At 36.1% G+C, this 9913-nt stretch overlaps 1 pseudogene; it reads right to left on the minus strand.

The window, feature by feature from the left end:
* Positions 1 to 4811: 4811 nt before the first annotated feature.
* On the minus strand, positions 4812 to 9913 carry LOC120005326 (annotated as a pseudogene).

The following is a 9913-nucleotide window of genomic DNA, read 5'->3' on the forward strand; positions in this document are numbered from 1 at the left end:
TTAGTATTTTATACACTCTTTCAGTCTGTGCAAGTATCTCCTAACAAGTTTTATCGTCTTTGGTCGAATCATTGTTGAGATTTCTACAGGGCGCCCCTAATAGATGCACCTCTTCTGTCAACCGCCCCTAGGGTGTGACTCAAAGTAGCGGCCGACATAAGTTATATATCCGTCAGGCCCCATTTGGAGGACCCTCGAAGCGGTGCTTGTCGGAACTTATATAAAGACAACATTGTTTTTAAACCTAAATTGGACATTTCATTTGTAAATCTTCAAGAAAGCCTTTTTTGGAGTTAGGGTTTTGGAATCATCTTGAAGTCTCACATATCGATTCAACAAATATCATTCAAAGACGTATAATCCTTATGGTATCTACGTGAGCTCAAGATGGTTGTAGATCTATAGCCTTTTCATGAGCTTGAGATCAGTGCGGTTCTCTCGACCCGGTGAAGTCAAGTCAATCGAGTAGTCGATTAGGAGATCTAGGTATATTCACTTGCGTAGATTTGTGATCTAGAATGTACCTTTGCATGATTGATTTTCCATTGTGTGTTTCCTCATTAAATCATCGTATCCATTTATGTTTTGACTGAGGATTATTTATGCCTTCATTTGATCTTATTGCCCATTAATTATTGTGCTGGAGATCAATTGTACTGGTTGAAGAATTTGGGGGAATTCTATCTTTGTTGGGAATCTTGGATTAGATTTTGTTGTGTGATTATCAAGTCTTGTGTAGATTAAGAAATTTACGAACAAACCCCTTAAACCCAGCCATATTGTAAGTTTTACTGTAATTTTTTTTATTTTGTAAAACTAAATGTACATAAACTTTACATAAGATTTTATTTAGTGTGTTTGTTTTTTTTCCAACAGTAATTGGGATTAGGGCTTCTCCCCCCTAAGCTTCACGGAGTTCAAAAAAAGAATGGAGTTGTTTTTGTTTTCAGCACTAAGAAGAAGACTTTATCTAGAAGCATCATATTGTTGAATTGAATGGATGGGTTATACAAAATCTTTGGTATTAATTTAGGGCATGGCAATTTAGATAATAAAAGGGAATGATAGGGGTAGAGCAGAGATTTCAGAAGATGACCAAAAAAAGGGTAATAATTGTGCTTGGTGACCAAGTCATCCAATTGATGCACAACTTGAATGAAACAAGGAGGAGGACACTCGCTACCTCTATTTCTGTAAAAGAAAGATTACATTAACATGTACTTCCCACCGACCTTCCTGGCTTATCGTGAACTAGATTTGACTCATAATTTGTAGGTAAATTCCAATTTGTAATAGGGGGACCAAAGACTTTCGCAGTCCCACCACAAAAATGAAAAAATATAGAACTTTGCACCATATACATGTTTTTCTTATTTTCTTTGATAGTCATGCCCAAAAAAATCTGAGTAACTAGATCTAGATGGAGCAAGAGAAGCATTTTGTAGAAGGTGATATATATATATATATATCTCGTTGAGTTCGTAAAATATATCAAAATATAAATATATTTTTAAAATTTTTAAAAATAATATTTTGAACTCCAAAAATTAAGACCTTATTTTACAAGTTCACTTTAGTATCTCATAGGAGAATTCCTATATACAGGAATTCTTTTATGTGATCCAAAAATGAGATCATAACTTTTAGGATTTATTTTTAGGGTTCAAAATATTTTTTTTTTTTAAATTTGGAAAAATATATTTGTATTTTAATCGGTCTTATGAACCCAACAATATTTTTTTTCAAAACAAATATCAAATGCAACCTAAAAAATGTATGAAATGTCTCTTGTTTTATATCCAATAATTCAGAATTATCATGCATTTTTTATGTTGAATTTGATTCTTATTTCAAACAAAAAATATATCGTTTAATTCAAAAGACCGATCAAAATAAAAATATATTTTTCTAAATTTTTTAAAAAATATTTTAAAACCTTGTTTAGTCTTCCTGTGTTTACAAGAGCAGACGCGGCATGCAAGGTTTGTGGTGGTGGGGGCTATGACGCGCTGATCTACAGATAAGAGAAGAGGAAGAAGCCAAATCGCCATCAATCAAACATTAAGGCCCTATTTGGTATCACTATCGTTTTTTGTTTTTTGTTTTTTGTTTTTGTTTTCAAATAAAAAAAGAAAACAAAAATAAAAAATTGTGTTTCCTTGTATTTTTTGTTTTTGTTTTTATGAAAACATACAACATGTTTTCAAAATTTTTAAAAACACAAAAAACAAGTTTTCAAAAGCTTTTAAAATACCACACACATGACGACCTCCTTTCTCTCTCAAACGACATGTGTACCGACCCTTCTCTCATTTTCGAGTTGGGTTTGACCCGGGCTTCGAACGTGGGTCTATCTCTGGCCGAATTTTGGGCCCGTGTCGTGCTTCTGGCCTGGGCTGGGCTAAAGGCCCCAGTTGGGTTTCGAGCTTAAGTCAATCCCTAACTGGGCTCGGGTCGATCTCAAGTCAGGCTGTGAGGCAAGTAGGTCCCAAGCCAGGATTCGGGGCCAAGTCCGTCTAGGGATGGTCTTTGGGGTCGGGTAGATCTCGGAGCAAGCTTCGGAGTTGGGATGGTCGTCGGGGTCGGTTTTGTCTCAGGACGATCTTCGGGACCGGGTTCCTCCTGGGACGTTCGTCGAGGTCAGGTATGTCTTGGGAAGATCTTCGGGGCCAGGTCGGTCCTGGGACAATCGTCAAGGTCTGGTCGATCCATAGACAGTCTTCGGGGTCGGGACGATCTTCGGGGTCTGGTTGATCCAGGGATGGTCTATGGGCCCAGGACGTTCTTCGAGGTTGGGTCGGTCCCGCGACGATCTTAGGGCCGAGTCGGACTATAGGCCAAGGATAGTCGTAGGGGTCGGGTCGGTCCTGTGCTAGGCTTCAGTGTCTGTTCAGGCCTGGGTCGAACTTGGAACATTGACTTTTTCTTTGAATCAAGGGCAGAGTTTCACGATATCTCGCTTGACGATCTCATCTTGAATCATGTTTATGTTTTCATTTTTTGTTTTAAATACGCAACCAAACAAATAGTCAAATTTATGTTTTCATTTTCAGTTTTTTATTTTATGATTTTGTTTTTTATTATTGTTTTTCATAATTTTTAAAAGTGATAGGCACCTAATATTCCAAAAAGTTGGTCGGCCAACTTAGGCCAAAAGGAAAGCCCCAATTGGCTTACTTTATAGTACACCCACAAAGACCACAAATATAGTCATTGGACTAACCTTGTTTATTTGGCTGGGACAGATGTATAGGAGGATAGGTGTTAAAGAGTGATTTGGATTTTGGGATGTGACTGATGATATGTGCAATGACTCTGTCATGGACATTGGACCACTTCCATTACAATCCCCCACTTGTGTATTATTTTAAAATGCCCACAAAATTTTAATCTTTATAGTAATGCACCAAGGCTTTGTTTGCTTCCATCATTTAAAAAGACGAGTCTATGCAATTATTTTCAACCACTTAAGCTGCTGGAGCTGCTCTAATGATGTTCAAATAGTCTAAACTAATTAAAATAGTTTATTTTATCCACATGTTCTTCACCAAACCCGCCATAGATTTCTACTATTGTTGGTGATACTTACCTACATGAGGAATTTCAAACAATATATAACACATCAACATGAAAATTCAAACCATTTAAGGCCCTCTCTTTCACATCTTATGATTGAGAGAAGGGAGACATGAGAACATAAAAGGTATAATCTATTCATGAAAAAGAATTGGAATCTAATAATTGCCCCAAAAAGAAAATTACAATCAATCGGTTGTAAAGTTCAATTTTAACACAGCCTCTGCCACTTTCCACCTAAATTCTTCATCAGAGCACAAGTCCTATTCAAGAGATGTATAAATCATATTCAATGTAAGTTAGGTGAATTATTTATGGTTTTTATGGTCCCATTGCATTTGGGTACACAACTGTCACATATACAATTTAAAAAATGGGAGGCTGAACAGGGGACACAAGGCACTGCTTGGTTCTTTACACTTGGCTGACTATGGAATATCCCAACATATCTACTCTTATCTTTTCCAAAACAATTCGGATATTATCCCAAATAATGCATGTACATCCAGTGCACATTTGGCAGATGTCATTATATGTTTTGATGACAGCAAAGATGCTTGGGACCCCATTATCTGCTACATAATTTATGAGTACCTCCAAGACACAGGTATATATGGATCTAAACTGCACCCAAGGACAGGAGATGACGGTTCACGTCTATATAGTATACCCAGAATCAAATCCCTCGCCCAGGCCTTGTATAAGGCCTAATCCATTAAAGGAAAGAAAAAAAAAGTTCTACCCAAGGACAATTTAGATATATGTTTGTATTACAATCCTTCGGAAACAAGTGTGGTAAAGCCATTACTGTGGAGACTGAAGCCAGGAACAGCATAGTTGGACTGATACACAAAGCTCTTGTACTACCACATTATATTGTTAAAATCCAGGCATATGGGTGAGCAAGTTTAGGACAAGGGACAAGAAAATTATACATCATGTCAATTTTATTTATTAGGACTTAATCTACAAATTTAATTTGCTTATGCTCAAATGTTCATGATTGATTTAGTATAACATTAACCGGGTAGTTGTAATGGCACATTACACAGGGTTCAACAACACCACCACCGTACTATAAATACAAAATTAAACTGTTGGTCAAGATTTTTCTCGAAGGATATTCAGAAGAACAATGATACCTTCTTTAACAAGTTGCAAAATGTTACCTTTTACGTCCGAGATGGAAGGGGACTCGAAGAGCTGATGCCCTAATATTGCTTGTTCAAACGGTAACAAACGGTAACTTGGGTCATACATACTTCTGTTTATCTAGTCAGGTGAGAACTTCTACCTTGGCCTCAAAGTTCGCTGTGAAAGAAAATAACCAGTTAAAGAAAGATAACCTATTTCAGCAAAGCAATATTCTTCCGGAATTAGGCTTACAAACTCTCTATGTAAGCTTTAATTCTAAGTTGAAATAAAAAAACCTAAAGAATGAAAGACTACTGAGCCTTGCAGAGCATATCGCTGTTCAATACAGTAACATATAGTCATCAGTGTACTATTATTTCCATTTGCTCTGAACATATAGTCATCAGTGTACTATTATTTCCCTCTGCTTCAGATCAATTAAAGTCAAAAGACCAAAGACATTGGAAAAATAGTTGAAGAAAGAGCTTACTGTCTGCCTATCATTAGCTGTTCGTGGCTGTCTGTCAGACGTTCCATCTGTATCAGGCATCAATTCTTGATTAGCATGGCTATAGAATGCCTGTAGTGCTCGCCCAACAAATGGGCGAACTATATTCACTTCCATTGCAGATAAATTGGTGCCCTGCAATTCAATTCAAGCAATCAGATAAGAGTATGAAAAGGAACCAGATTTAACTGTCACAAGAGATGTGCTCCAATTCAATTAAGAAAAAACCTCAATCCCATGCTCGCTCTGTCGCTCTCTCCCTCTCTCTCTCTCAGACACACAGAAACTGTAGATTGTAGTTCATTAAACATAAGTGATAATATTAAGTCTAGTATCCATAGAAGACTACTATATTCCCACAATTAATAAAAGGATGCAGGGAAAAAAATCTTTCTCATAAGTAATGACAATGTAGTAACTTCCCAATGCATTTTATCTGGCATAGTTCCATAAGATTTACTTTCCAGAAAGAAAGATAAAAAAAAATCAGTTTCTCACTGTTGCCTAAGTATATATATATTACAGAATTACAACCCCCACTTAACCAACCCAGATGGGTAGCTAGCTGTATGCCAGTTGCAATTGGCAACACACCTACTGTTCAAGGCTATACTAGCAAATCTCATCCATGAAAGGCATATACAAAAATTAACTTCCAATATTTCACTATTTTCTACAATAATAGATTTCTTATAGATGCATCAAGTAGGTTTAGCAAGGGGAAAATAGAGGTCTGTATCAAAAACAATGGGGAAACAGAAACTGTCTGCCTGACGAGATACCTTCAGCCTATCTGACATGAGGAAGGTCACAATTACAAACCAAATAAATAAGTAAATAACCTTGCTACTACAAGTTTTTCAATTAAAATTAATCGAAACTATATATCAGGATAGAAGGGTTGGCTCAGATATGCATTTTATGCACACCAAACCAAAATAAGATAAAAATATATATATATTATATTTAATTGTTTCAAAGTAAGACATTATGTAGATTGGATCAGATGCAGAGGAGTTCCCTCATCTTTTGTCCACCGCACCAAGATATATCACTTATCAACATAGTCCACATTGTACATAGGAATAAAACTCCCTTTGCTTCAAAAAATGCTCATATTAGAATTCACCATAGAATGGTGATCAAATATTGAAGTCCATAAAGATCAGGTACATAAATTCAAAAGGGAAATAAATAGCATACCGTCACTGCATATGCACCACTAAAATTTTCCATTTCAGTCTCAACTTTATGAAACCTTACATTCCTGATGTCCTCAATAAGAGACCTTACCTAAGTGGAAACAAAAGTACAAAACCATTATTCAAATTTCTCGAAATATTATAGACGTATAATCAGAAGGTCCAAAGAATTTCAAACTTACCACGTATACATCGGGTATGTCATCCAGTGCACTGCCATAAATAAAATTGCAGTTAAGAGTATGGTCCAACGTTGAAGAACATAATAAAATAATAGTCTGCAAACTCACTGGTCGAATAGAATTTTTGAGATTTCCAGGTAATGGAATGGTAATGGTCGAAATCCGCGAGAATCTCGCTCACCCTCCAAAACTCATGTTAAATTATCTAGTTCATATAGCAGAAAATAATAATTATTTCCATGACCTATAAATTTCTTCATCATTTCCCTACAGTTAGTCTGAACAAAATTCAAATTAAATTCTAAAGAAAGAAAGCAAACACTATTATCGCAAAATAATACATGAAAAGATAAGCATGCAAGATATATTACTTTAAATAAATTTCAAAAATTGATGCAGGGCAGGAATTTGGATTTCGCACTTATAAGCCAATTGTGTATTCTTCATTTCAATAAACGACCCACAGAAAATGATGAACATAGAACCATATCTTTGAACACATAAATTGTGCTGCTTGACGTAAGAGTGTAAAATCAACAGAGTTCAAATGAAGCATCGGAGATATAGTTTGTAAACCACGATTACAAAACAAAAACGCAGAAGAAAAAAATGGCCTCAAAACAAAGAAACTAATGAAAGAGTTTGAGCGATAGCCACTACATGTGATTACCAGTAAAAAAAGCAGCTTATTCAGATGCAATTTGGGTTTTCAAGAGATTGCCATCAAGCCAATGAAGGGATTTCTTTTTTTTTTAAGCTAGACATGGAGTGCAATGCAAGAAAGGAGTTAGGGCCAAACATACACACATGAAAATTCCAGTTTGAGATTACTTTTCAAATTTTTAATGGAAAACTTATCTGATGCCAATGTTTGTATATCATCATTGTAAGTCTTGGGAAACCTTGTCACAGTGCTATAACACATAGGATACATTTCAGGCAAACTCTGAATGCAAATAATGTCATTTTTCCTCAATCAGATAACACTCACGCACATGTAGGTGTAGCTTCAATTTCCGACACCCACGTATAACCATCAATAAAGGCTCTTCTCCAAACTTTGTTAAAGAAGTAACCAATATCTTAGGGAGTAAATTATTATTCAAGGGCCAGAATTGTAGTTCACTTTGAGTGGTTCAAATATCCCAGGAAGTAGATAAAAGGTTCTTTTAATGAACCCAAGAAACACGATTAAATAACATAAAATATATAAAAGATCAATGCACTATCAACCTATTCAGATACAAGCAATGTTTTCAAAGGCGAAAACGTAAGGTGAGGCATTATCGTCTCTTCAAGGTGAGGCGTAAGCCTTGATGCGTTGAGGCGTAGGTTTTTTGTGAAAAATATTTTTTACATTAAAAATATTTAAATATAATAGAAAAAATAGAAAGAAATAATAATAAGTCATTCTTATATTAGAAAATCTTAGCTACAAGTTTTTAATAAATAATAAATATTTAGCTATAAAATAATAAATAGTAGTAAATCTATTAACAATTTAACATTAATTAGTATAGATAAATATCCATAATAAATGCAACTTTTACACAACACTACTAAACTAATATATCAATTGACATTAATTAGAAAATAATATTCTATTAACCTGGCCCATTTGGGTTATCAAAAAACCAGGCCCATTTAATCTAATTCAAGCTAAAAGCCCACCAAAACCCTAATCTTGTTTCTATCTTCTTCTCCCTTGGTCTATGCCGCATCCAGCCATCCACTACCGCACTACCGCCTCACCTTGTCTTCGAGTCTTCGAGTTTCAGCGGTGGTGGTCTTCAATTCAGCCTTCAGGTTTGTGTTCGATTCATGCCTTCAGGTCTGTGTTCGACTATCATGAGTTTCATGAAACAGAACATTGCAACTCACCTGGGGTCGCAAATCGTCAAGGTGGAGTCGCAGACAGCAGCCGCAGGCCCGCAGATGGTCTTCGACAGCAGACAGCAGCGGATAAGGGGTGAAACGATGTAGTTTGGTTGGATTCTGGGTAAACGCACGCCTCATGCGCTTCATGCTTCAACGTTTTTCATTGCATTTTGTGACGGAAGGCGTACGTTTAACTGGTAATGTTTTATCCATACGTTTTAGTTCTTTTTTGCCCAAAAAAGCCCTAAAACAAGCCCTAAAACCCGCCTTAAAACGCAAGGCGAAAACGCCTTTGAAAACACTGGATACAAGTGTGGACGTGTGCATATGTGAGTGACTATTACACGCTAAAGGACTCACCAATCAACATCCATTGTGGAGGCCGAATTGAACATTTTCCACGCTTCTTCAAAGCCACTGCTAGCCATAGCGGTACTTGAGTTGCTATTTGTGGCATAAATGGACCAAATTTCCCCTATCATGCCACGAGATAAACAATATGCAAAATTAGATGACGTAACAAATCAAATCATATGAGCCCAAAAGAGATTGCTAGAATTTGAAGTTTTGGACATACACAAATAAAATTAAGAGGATCCATCGTCATATTGGGCACGATCTCCACCAATTCATCCTCCGCCATAAACTCGATCTGGTCAGTACAAGGTCCAATCAAATCCTAAGAAATGCACAAAGCCAAACTTGTACACGAACACAAAGAAAAATATATTTACCTCTTCGGGAGAAAAGAGCGATACATGAGTATCAGATTGGCCGGCCATATACGTGATATTAAGAATATGTTTTGAAGGAAACTACTAGCTCAAAGGAATGTTTTCTAGGAGAATAAGTGTCTTTCTTTGTATGTAGAGAACAATAGATAATAGTTTTGGTTAACCTGCAAGATAAAAAACATGTTCTAAGACCACAACTGATACATCTCATAATGTCAACAAAGCATAGTGTTTTTTCTTGGAAAACACAAAATAAACATCATAAATTCATAATAAATTCCTATTTGATGACATAAAAAAAAAGGAAAGGAAAGGAAAGGAAGTCTCATTGAAACAAAACAATCCATAGATTCAATACAAGCAGAACAACATCAAAAAGAAAAACATAATTGCAAGGAATGAATGCAGAAAACCATTTCACTCAACTAAGCTCAAAAATCAACCACTGAATGGCAATTTTTATAGAAATAATTTCTGGACAAAAATCCAAAATTCATTTGACAAAACACAAAATCACCTTGCAGCCTAGCGAGAGAAAGCGTGTTGGAGTGGTCGACGCAGATAGAAGATCCAAAGTGACTGTGCGCGAGATAGAAAAAGAAGGCGCGACAGAATTCGAATTTCCATATGCTGTCTAGGGCGGAATTTTTCGCTCCCAGTTATTCGTTTGCCGTTTGCCTACCGTTCGGACGGCCTTTT

This window comes from Tripterygium wilfordii, chromosome 9, assembly GCF_013401445.1.
Source record: "Tripterygium wilfordii isolate XIE 37 chromosome 9, ASM1340144v1, whole genome shotgun sequence".
NCBI classification, from domain to species: Eukaryota; Viridiplantae; Streptophyta; class Magnoliopsida; order Celastrales; family Celastraceae; genus Tripterygium; species Tripterygium wilfordii.